This window comes from Typopeltis vanoorti, chromosome 20 (genome assembly GCF_054136105.1).
Source record: "Typopeltis vanoorti isolate ZY-2024b chromosome 20, IOZ_Tvanoo_1.0, whole genome shotgun sequence".
NCBI lineage: Eukaryota > Metazoa > Arthropoda > Arachnida > Uropygi > Thelyphonidae > Typopeltis > Typopeltis vanoorti.
In genome coordinates this window covers 26,990,502-27,002,223 of record NC_143568.1, presented here as the reverse complement: position 1 = coordinate 27,002,223, position 11,722 = coordinate 26,990,502, and positions in this window count along the sequence as shown.

Genomic DNA, 11,722 nt, shown 5'->3' with positions numbered 1-11,722 from the left:
CACACACACACACACACACACACACACACACACACACACACACACACACACACACACACACACACACACACACACACACACACACACACACACACACACACACACACACACACACACACACACACACACACACACACACACACACACACACACACACACACACACACACCTCTATATACACCTCAACGTAGAAGGAGGAACGTTATATAATGTTCCTCTCACTACTTCATCCACCTCTGTTTTCAAATACCCTTGCCACATCTTTTATTGCAAATCTTTACAAAGTGATCATTCAATAATTCAATTTTTTTTTCTTTATCTGTCACTTCGCTACTACTACTACCTGCGCTCATCATACATATTCCTTTTTTATTTTCCGAGTTCTTAAAGAATTCTTTCGGATTATAGTTAGATCACTCAGACAAAACCCACTAGTACTCTGAATTTGTCTTTTTTTTTTATACTGCTTACCTGTCTGAGCTGTGCATCATACTTGTAATACTTTAATTCCCCTCTAGAAACTTTTTTGATCCTGCTTAAAGATGTTACTCTGCCATTTAATATCCTACTGAATTTATTATCCTGATTCTTGGTATGCAGTCAGATTACTTCCGACAAACTTTCATTAATCACCTCCCATGCACCACATTCTTCCTCTGCAGTTTCTCGAGACATGGCACTGCTCTTGAGTTTATCGCCAATACCATCTCTGTTATTTCACATGCGATCCCTTCTTTACTGAAAATTCCATATGTTAATCAATTTCGACGGTCAAAACTGCACAGTCACTGACCACAATAAACCGACCACAATAACATCAATTCGATGTTGTTGTGGTCAGTTTAGTTATAAACAAATCCTTTGACCCAATTACAAGGGAAGGAAAAGAAATAAGGTGCAGAGAGAGAGAGAGAGAGAGTTATTAGGTGTGTGAGAGTAAGATCTGGTTTCCGTTGTGATTCTGATAAATTGGAGAGAGTGCAAAGGAGAGTGTTAAAAATGATATCAGGATTATGGAATACTGATTATGAAGACAAATTGAGAATTTGTAGACTGCAGACACTTGCAAACAGGAGAAAGAGAGAAGATATGATTGAGACTTACAAACTTCTGAAAGGGCCATACAGGATTTCAGTTGATGAAATTTTTAAATTTACAGATGGTGGGGAAGGATGAGAGGGAATCCTTGGAAGCTGAGAATGAAGGCTGCTAAGAATAGGATGAGGGCTATATTTTTCTCTCAGAGGGCGGCACGTGATTGGAATGGATTGCCATTGGATGTTGTGAGTATAAGCAGTGCGAATGAACTGAAGAATAAGTATGATAGCTAGTGTGTGTATGTGGCCTCCCTCGATGAGTCTCTTAGTCCCTGGAGGCCTCTCTTAATAATAATAATAATAATAATAATAATAATAATAATAATATGCTACCTAAGATAGTTATTCCTTGCCAGGTGCATAAATTTCATTTCCTTCTTTCCCAGGTGAAAGCTCTATAATAATAGCTTGCTATTCACTTTCAATTGAGATTGTCTGATTCATATCAGTACATTATTGTTTGCATTCATTCCTTGGCTAACTGGAGCATGGACTATATGTTTTGTACTGTTGGTTTCTATTTTCCATTACGTAACTTGAAATGTACACTTCTCTGATCTCGTACTGAATTTTTACTAATTTTTTAGTTGAGTAGTATGGGGGAGTAGTATCATCAGTGATACTACTCCCCTATTCTATTTCATCCATTATATCTGAAAATAGTATACCTACTTCCCCACACAAAAACATGCATCTTCTTTCTCTCTAGTAGCTCCAGATTCCTTGTTTTGAACTCTAATCTAATGGGAGGGGGCACTGTTAACAAGCAACACTGTTTTCCAGACTCTTAACATCAAATCTATTCAAGTGAAAATTATTAAATTTATATCTCCTTCCATCCATTTAATTCATACACCCACAAACTGCACATTATTCCTCCTGCACATCTTTGGTAATGATGGCCCTTCTCTGGCAACAATCTCACTATCTTTACTTTTTATCTCTCTCTCTATCTCGCTCTTTTATTTTGCTGTTTCCATTAATTTTTTTCATGTCTTCCCTCATAACATACTTGTCTAAACCTTCTAATCATTCGTACCTGCTAAAATGATTAACTCTTGCAATTTTCCTTTCTGCATCCTACTATTTTGACTAACGTCATTAATCTTCTCAATTCTTTTCATTAAGTGAAAAGCACGATTTCGTCACGCCCTTATCAAACACTCCTCTCATCATGGAATCTCAAAAAATCTCTTCGTACTTACTTTCTTCCCTGCTTAGTCAAGTATTCTCTTTCTTTCCTCGACGGCATCGTTGACATGTCATTTCTGCCATATCTCAAGCTCATGCTAAATCCTATGAAGGACTCTTGTAAACATACGATATCTAGCCCGTTTCACTATATCATCCATGCTTTGATTCTCTCTTATTCTCTCACATTACTCTCATGTCTTCGATTCATTCTCCTCTGTCTTACTCTCACACACCTAATAACTCTCTTTCTCTCTTCTCTGCACCTTATTTCTTTTCCTTCCCTTGTTATTTCATCCTCTCGACGCTTCTCTCTCTCTCTCTCTCTCTCTCTCTCTCTCTCTCTCTCTCTCTCTCTCATCATCTACCAACGAATCGTATCAACTTCTAATCTCTGTTCATCTTCAACTTACATCTCAATAACTGCGTCTATTTCTTTCTCCATAGCTCGAATTGTGACAGTGTGCCAGAAAGTAATGGCTATCCTCACAGCACTGCAGATATGCAACAAAAGTTTGTGTTTTATAATAAATTATATAAATCCTCTAAAATTTCTCCCCAAAACACAGTATGCTGGGCGGTACATCGTGTAGTACATAAATAATAAGGATATGATGCTTGACTACCTGGACATGACACTGATCCTATGAGGTGAGTGTCAGGCACTCCAAGTGGTAATCATGGGTAGCTTATTTGGAACTGGAATTAATGTAGTACTTTGATCTGCTGGAAGATACAAAAACACGCTCTGCTGTCGTCATTGTCTGAATTGCACTGGATGTGAAAAACTCATCCAGTGCATAAATAATAAGGATATATAATACTGCACTACCTTCACATGACACTGATCCTATGGGATGAGTTCGAAACATTCTAAGTGGTAATAATGGATAGCTTATTTGGAACTGGAATAAATGTAGCACTATGAATGTAGACTCTTGGAAAATACAAAAACACTATCTGCTCTCATCATTGTCTGTACTGCAAAAACCATGAAAGAGATTTCAATTTGCATAACTTTGACATTATTTTTTTGCTATGTCTTCGAACCTGTGGTATGTCTAGTTCTATTATTCCTGAAGTTGCCTATTACTTTGTGCCTTTATTATTTAGAGTCACCAATAAATCTTTTTGGAGGATTTTGTCTTTTCCTCTTCCTTGACAGTTGCAATTCTTACTTTTGCACCGGAATAATAGACAAGGGTTCCTCATTCAATATAATATTACATTCCCATGTGACATCTAGCCATTAAGAGTTGAGTACTCATGTGACTATTTACAAGGATTGCCAAGAAATACATTGTAATAGAATGAACTATAATACACTATTCTGTTAGCCTTTTTTGCTCCTCCCTTCATAAGTCACATCTACCCGACTTCACTAGGAAGTAACTGCCCAGAAACAGTTGACATATCGATTTGGTGATTTTATCATTTCAAGGATATTTGAGTTTCCATCTTTTATGAATTAATTGCCATTGTGCACTTAGATTCAAAAACAGCAATTTCTAAGTTGAAAAATACAAAACTACTAGAAGATAATACCTCACGATAGCAATGGCTTGCCAATCACACACTGATGGCACAGTTCTATTATTATTATAAGTAGGTTTTCTTACAGGAAGTCAGGGACTCATCGATTATCGTGCACTTTTGAAAATCGAAGAAAGAATCAGAACATATTAATGAGTTTACTCACCAAAATTCCTTACATACTTCAGATCTGTCATAAACAAACTTATGCCATAATCCAAACTATTAATATAAATCGCTAGAAAATGTGAACTGAAAAACATTCGACATTTACCACGTGCGCAACACTCACTTCTCTTCATTTGGTCTACATAAAGAGTACCATATCTCCATGATTTGGTACTGTTTATGAAGTACCAAATCTTTGGTACTCTTTAGGATGCTACGACATTGAGGAAATTGCAAGGACGTCCTGTCTCTGTTCTAACTAGTGTTAGAACAGAGACAGGATATTTTACTAATTATCGGCATTATCACACTAAAAAGCACATAGCTACGAATTTGCTAAAGGTGCCAAAAACCTAGCTATATTACTGGTCATGATTCTGGTGAAAATGGAATATCTCAATTAATTTTTTATAAAAAAACGACTTTTATAGGTCTGTGAATGTTGTAATTTATTTTTTCACAAAGGGAAATTTAGCACTTTGCGAAAAGAATCTTTTTACCTACCCCTAGCGCCCACCACGCCAGTTAATTAACTCCGATAATTTTCTCAATAATTAATTATATAAAATTATTTTAGTTATGCTCAATCGACACTATGAACACTCAGAAAAATATTTTTTTCTGTTCTTCCATTGTCTATAACTGAAACTGAAACCCGCTGAGGTAAGAAAAGAATGTTTTTTCTCTAACATTTTTAATTAATTTTTTTATAAACGAATACAGTATCAAAAGTTTAACTCAGAACAGAAATATTATTGTTTGAATATTGTTTTATGAAAATAATATTATATTATTTTATGAAAGTGAGGTGCAAAACAGTGGTCTGTGAACCACACAATATGTGTAAGGTTACATAAAATTATCCCTAAAACGTTTGCATAATATTTTTTTTATTTAATAGCAGATTAATCTGGGGTGAATGGAAATTACACGCATATGGTAATATATGTAATTATAGAATATCTGTTTTTTAAAGTCACTAGGTGCAACAGAAAATTCGTGGTGACTTCCATGATGCTAAATTGCAGAAATGTGTGGGTTTGATCCCATTGAAGTTAATGACAAGAGAGCCCTCCTGGTTTATTATTATTATTATTATTATTATTATTATTATTATTATTATTATTATTATTATTTTAATTCGGGACACATTTAGTATTAGGAAATGATTGTCGCGCTTCAAATTTAAATAGAATTTTTTCTCTCCACGAAGAATGTGAGGTTAAGCTTTTTAACCCCGCAACTCGGGAAATCGATCATAGAACATGCGAATATTAGCCAGTATTAGATAAATATGTAGTATTAGGTAGAATTGTGAATGGCTGTGCAAAGTGGGATGTAGAAGCTTACAAATTTCCAAAAATTGTGGTATTTATAGTTTTGTTTTTTCAATGACTAAGACGGACATGATGTAATCGTCTATGTTTTTATTTCATAAGACTTTCTTACCATTTCATTTCAAGAATAATTTTTGCTTCATGCACCCAGAGAAAAATACTAATCATGTCTACCTGCACACACACACACACACACACACACACCCAACTGTGAAGCATATTTAACTATTGAGAACTATGCTGCCTACATTTCTTTAGTACTTGGTAAGCAAGTAACTAAAAGTGAAACTTACAACTTGTTATTGTGTGATATCCATCCTAAGTCAGATTCTTTCTCCATTTTGAAGTTGTTGTTTTTTTTTCAGAATGAAAACACAAGAAATAGAAATGAGCACACATTTTTCTCAGAGTCTGACTTACAGCTAAACAGTACATCATTCCACTGCACTGTGTTGAAATGATCCTCATGTTTTGTTCTACATAAATACACAGTATTTGCACTATTTATATAGCTTTTATTTTGATTTTATGTTTTAATTTTATGTTTATGTTTATTTTATTTTATTTATTTATTTTTAAATAAACTGTTGTTCCTCTAGCTTTGTTGGGCTTAGGATAGGTACTCTTCTTGCTCCATTCTAGTTATGGTGCTGCTTCAATAGTTATTTAACAATTTACATACTAAATACAACCAAATAATAATATTTGATATTGTACATAGCAGTTAAAAAAGCTATTAAATATCATTCTTTCTAAGAATGGCTAATTTAGTTCAGCCTTACATGAAATTAGTCCTATCACAGACAGAATCTGAACCCATCTCTTTCTCATGAAGAAGACCCAACCAAATGTAAAGGTTTGATCGTTACTTAGTTCACATTATTTCTTATAGAATCTATTCTAAAGAAATTCTAGATTTTATGTAAAATTATATCTTTCTTATTTAAATGTAGCTCAGTAGAGCCTGTGTAGCTCAGTGGATGTGGCGTTTGCACACCGCCGCGCTTGGCCGCACGAAGGAAGACTTGGTGTCGAGTCTAGTCGGCGACTAGAGGAAATTTTTCTAAGCCTTTTTTCGACCGGTTCCCGAGTTAGTCGATCTCTGGCACGGGCAAGCAGGTTTTTCCTCCCGGAAACTCGGGTTTTTCGTCCTGTAAACTCAAGAAAATCGACCGTAGAACCCACATTATTTCAGACATTAAATATATTGTGTTAGGGTTAGGGACCACGAGATGGTGGCACATTTGAGCCGTCTCTCTTCACTGCGTACCGCTTAATTAGTGATAGCCTTGGGCCATCTGTCTCTGATTGGGTACCAGTGGAGATTGAACTGCCCACTCAGTCTCCAAAAGTTAGATAGGGCTAAATGGCCTCGCCTACTCCCGTATACGGGAATAAAAAGGCGTTAGCTGATTTTTTTTTTTTTTTATGTGTTATTAAATTGTTTAAAGGTGTCCTCCTGCAATGAGTCCTCGGACTCCTTGGAGGTGTCAGGAATAATAATAAATCTGTGTACACCTAACACATTTGATGCTTCAAATATTGAGGTATCACTGAAAATTAATGACACACAAAATACTCTTCTGTCAATAAGGACAACGAAACATTCTGGTGCCAGTGGTACAAAAAAAAATGATTTGGAATCTTTTAATGTTTACTTATTGTTGAATTAGTGGATTCTTTAACTTAATTTAACTTTTAACTTATTTTTTTATATTAAAAGGCATTTTTTAAAATTGTTATATGCAAATCTGGACTGTTTGAATAATTTTTTTTTAAGTGACAGAGCTTTAATTTTATGGCCAAAATGAATGTCCACTTATCATTCTTATCTCCTTTGAGACAGGCAAGCATTTCAAATTTTTTGAGGAGGAAAGGGGGGGGTAAAACAAACATTGAAGGGGAGATTGCAGAATACTTCTTAAGTTTGTTTTTTTTAACTGTTCCTAATTTATTATAAATTTTCTTCAATTTTTCACTGATAATATTTGTATGAAATTTAATCTTTTAAAAAATGTTGCAGTATTTTTTTTTCTTTTGGCATTTCTTGGAAAGGGAAGACATTACTACCCTCCATTCTTGTGGATCTTTCACTACTCTGACCTTGTAATTATGTGCACCTTAATATTGCTTTGGATTCCTTGGAAGTGTCATATAGTAATAATAATAACCTGAACTCCAAATCCAGGTTCATATTATGACTTATGACTAGCCTACACAGAACTTAATGTGCTATATATTCTGCAGCCTCTAGTGTTACGTCTGTGGATGCCTATGGTCACTCCCGTACTTCAGGTTTTGGGAGCGAAGTCTCCTGCAAGAATAAGTGGTAGGGTTTCAGATTCCCTTTCCACACAGAATTTGTAAGACAATCAAAAACATCCATGCCTATGACAGGATTTGAATCCACAGCCTCTTGGCTGGATAGCAGACAGGCTAACCACTCAGCCAACCAAGCTGGCGCTAGTGTTTGAGAATGATATTAAAAAAAACAACATTTTTTTGCAATATTTTATTGTAACATTAAAAATAAGAACAGTGCATTCTTCTTCTTCTTATCAATATTATTATTAACATTAACTCTCCATGGAGTTATAAGACTCATCATGAAATGTCCTCACTGTCATATAAAAAAGAAAAAGATCATCAAACCATTCCTTAAAATCATTCTTTGTTTCTGCATTAACCACACTCTCAGGAAATTCATTTTACTCATTAACCACTCTCCATGCCAAGAACCTGCTCCTCATCCCCTTACTCACATCCATTATATATAGATTATAAATAAAAAATTATTCCGGCCTGGTTGGCCAAGTGGTTAGTGTATCCGCTCTCCACCCAAATGGCTGTGGGTTTGAATCCTGCCATGGGTGTGTATGTTTGTGATTGTCTGTGACAATACTGGTGGTGGTGGTGGGCAGTAGATGCCGTTGGTTTAGATGATGCGGTTTGCTTTGGTGGATTGAGGGGTGGAGACAGAGAGTTGCAGAGTAGGTACCCTCCCTCGATGAGTCCTTGAACTCCTTGGAGGTGTCACGTAATAATAATAATAATAATAATAATATTCGAGCTTCAAGATCCCAGCCTATGTAGCTCAGTGGAAGTGGTGTCTGCACTCCTCAGCGCTAAAACGCCCAAAGATAGGCTTCAAGTTTAAGTCTAGTTGCTGACTAGAGGAATTTTTACTAAGTCTGCTATTGTTTAGGAGTGCCCCCTTTTTAATGTCATCGGCTTTTTACTCAAGAATTCTTAGGGCATTACAGATGTATTATAGAGACAAATATATGCAGAATAATAGAAGAAGAAAATTTGCACGTACCTTTTTTTTGGATGTTGTTGGCTGTCTTCTTTCTGCGATGTGCATACTTCTGCTATTAGGCTATTAAAAGGAAGGTTTTTTTTTTTTGGAAAAAGTGGGAGGGGGTCGAGGCAATGTGGAAGAATTAATTTGAAAAAACCCGGATTTTTTTATATAATATATATATATAATATTATTATTAAGGGTGGGTGGAATGCTTTTTTGGAGGGGGAAAGAGATGGAAAAAGGGGTCTGAAAATAGAAATTTTTTTGAGGAAGGGGGGGGGAAGGGTTTATGGGAGAAGGTGTCAGGGGAGGCAGTTAATGGGGTGCGAGCCATTTCAACCGTTCGTCGTCAGAACTCATGGGGAAAGTGGATGCTATTTCATCTTGCTCGGTATTTCTGCCTTTGAAGTGCTTGTGTAATCGCCTATTGGTCGGAGTTGTGACCTAATTTTTATGTTATGGAGTGTCCAACACTCGGAGATTATGTAGGGTCGGCAGATGTTGATTGAGTTTTCGTCACATTTTATGACTATCGTTTCTGATATTCTGAGCATTGTTTCGTTGTCTTGTCTGTCTATTATTATGGCCTTGTCGATTTGCAGGATATGTTTCTGTTCAAAGGCGTGAACTGCTATTTCTGTTTTCCGTGTTCTATTTTTCTTTTTGTTGTTGTGTTTTTTAGTGTTTAAGTGTTCTGGAATAGGGATGTTACAGTCATGGAAGTGTTCTTGTAGTCTTGCCATAAAGACCTGATAGTAGAACCTGTGTAGGTGACATCACAGTCTTTTTGGCAAGGAATTTGTAGACTACGTTGTGGTGTTCTAATATTTCTTTGTGTGTGTGTGTGAGATTTAGTGGGCTTTAGAAGTGTTGCCAATTTTTGGTTTGTGATGAATACCAACTTATAGTCAATATGTTTGAAAATGTATTTGTAGGCTTTGTATGTGTTCTGATGTATGGCAGATTGATAACTTTTTTGTGTTGGGAAGTTTGTTTTGGTTGTTAAGTTTTGACAGGTTTTTGCTGTCATGTTTGCATAATTTATTAGTTATATAGGTTAGTTTCGATTTTTAAAAATCTGTGTTAGTTTCTTTATTTCTGTGTTGAGATAATTATGGTTAGTTGAAAACTTGTAAGCATTTATAAATTGTGATAGGATGACCGATTTTTTAACTAAACATGGATGGTATGAGTTGAAATGGAGGTAGTTGAAATGGATTGAACATGTAAACCAAATGGCCAACACCCGACATCCTAAACAAATACTAAATTATAAGCCAATTGGAAAGAGAAGGCAGGATATTGGATGGATAATGAGACCGGAACAGATCAATATGGTCTATACCCATAATTAGTATTATGATGATGACTATATCCTCTGCTCCCCTCTTTGTCTAACAGTGTCATTCTTCCTCCTGTCCTTGTACAGTTTCCAGGGATGGTCTCTTGTTTTTGCATCACCCATTATCCTATGCAATAATTCCACTGTATCTATTTGGTAGGCTCCTCTCACCAGCTTATATGTCTCACTCATATCACCCTTCTTCCTCCTCCTCCTCCTATCTGCCAAGTTCTGAAGACAACATTCCCTCTATCTGTCCTCATACTTAGTTATTCAACTCTCATCTCTCTCTCTCTCTCTCAAATGTTTCCCTATTCCCAATATAGCCAAGTGACCATATCTATGCACTGAACTCCAAATGAGACCTGATTAACACCTTATAGAGTGGAAATATTACCTCATTTCTCATAGTCAGCAACTCATTATAGCAGCAATTTTTTGGGTATCCCTTACAATTTTAGTGATGTGTCTCCTGAACTTCAATTCCGTATCCACCAAGATGCCCAGATCCCTCGCTTCTCCATCTCCCAAAGCAAAGTTCCTCCAATGTCCTAAACCTCATTCCATCTTCTCTGGCCAAAGTGCATAACTGGACACTTAGCAACGCTGCAATGACATCCTCATTCATCAGTCCAAAGCAGCAACCTATTCAAATCTGCTTGTAATGACAACACTTCAAAATTTCCTGACATTGCTCTTCCTAATTTAGTATTGTCAGAAAACAACTGAATATCTCCTTTTACACCATGAACTGTATCATTGATGTATACTGTAAGTTAAACAGCAGTAGTCCTAGAACAGAATCCTGTCCTACCCCATTCCACTTGTCACTTTCCTTTTTTGAGACACTGCACTGCTATACACAACTCACTGGCTCCTATTAGTTAACCAGCCTTGTAACCAAGGTACCAAATGATTAAATAATTTAGAAAAATCCAAATCAGTGCATAAACATCTCTCCCATCCAATACATCAGTCATCCTATTATAAAATGTATCCTAGTTACTAAAGCATGACCTTCTGTTAACAGATCCATGCTGCTCTCTCAAAAGATTTCCATTCTCCTCAATTTAGGTTTGTATTCTGTCTGTAACTAGCTGCTCTAACACCTTAACCACTACACTTGATGCACACACTGGCCTATAGTTTGACATTACTGACTTGGATTCTCCATTATGCAGTGGCATTATTTTCGCTTCTTTCCACTCTTTCTATTGCCAGACTTTTGTTGAACAACAAGTCAAGGATCCTGCAGCTCTTTTGCACATTTCCCTTAATATACATGGTAATATCTCATCCAGAACATCAAGGTTACTTAATATTTTAAATATTTCCCATTCTAACTGTCAGTTTTCTATTCTCCTTCCTATTGCTATTCAACACTACTCTTAGCCTCTACATGAAATACACTACTTAGGTCCACTTAGAAATACTTAGGTCCACATACATCACTATTTTCCACCATTTGACTGCAATCATTCATCTTTGACTCATCTTTGACTTTCTTCTTACACATTCAACTACCTTTCTCATTTCCACCATATGTGACTCTTGTTCTGTCTCCAGTAATTAAAGTCAGCCTTCCACATTCACCTTTTCTTCTATTAGCAACATACTCATAGAATTCTCTATGGTTTTACTTTACTGCTTCAGCCAATCTCTTTACTACACTTTTCACTTTATACTCCTCATTCTGCTGATGGGTACCCTGCTCTTTATATCTTCTCTATAACATCTTTCACAGAAGTTC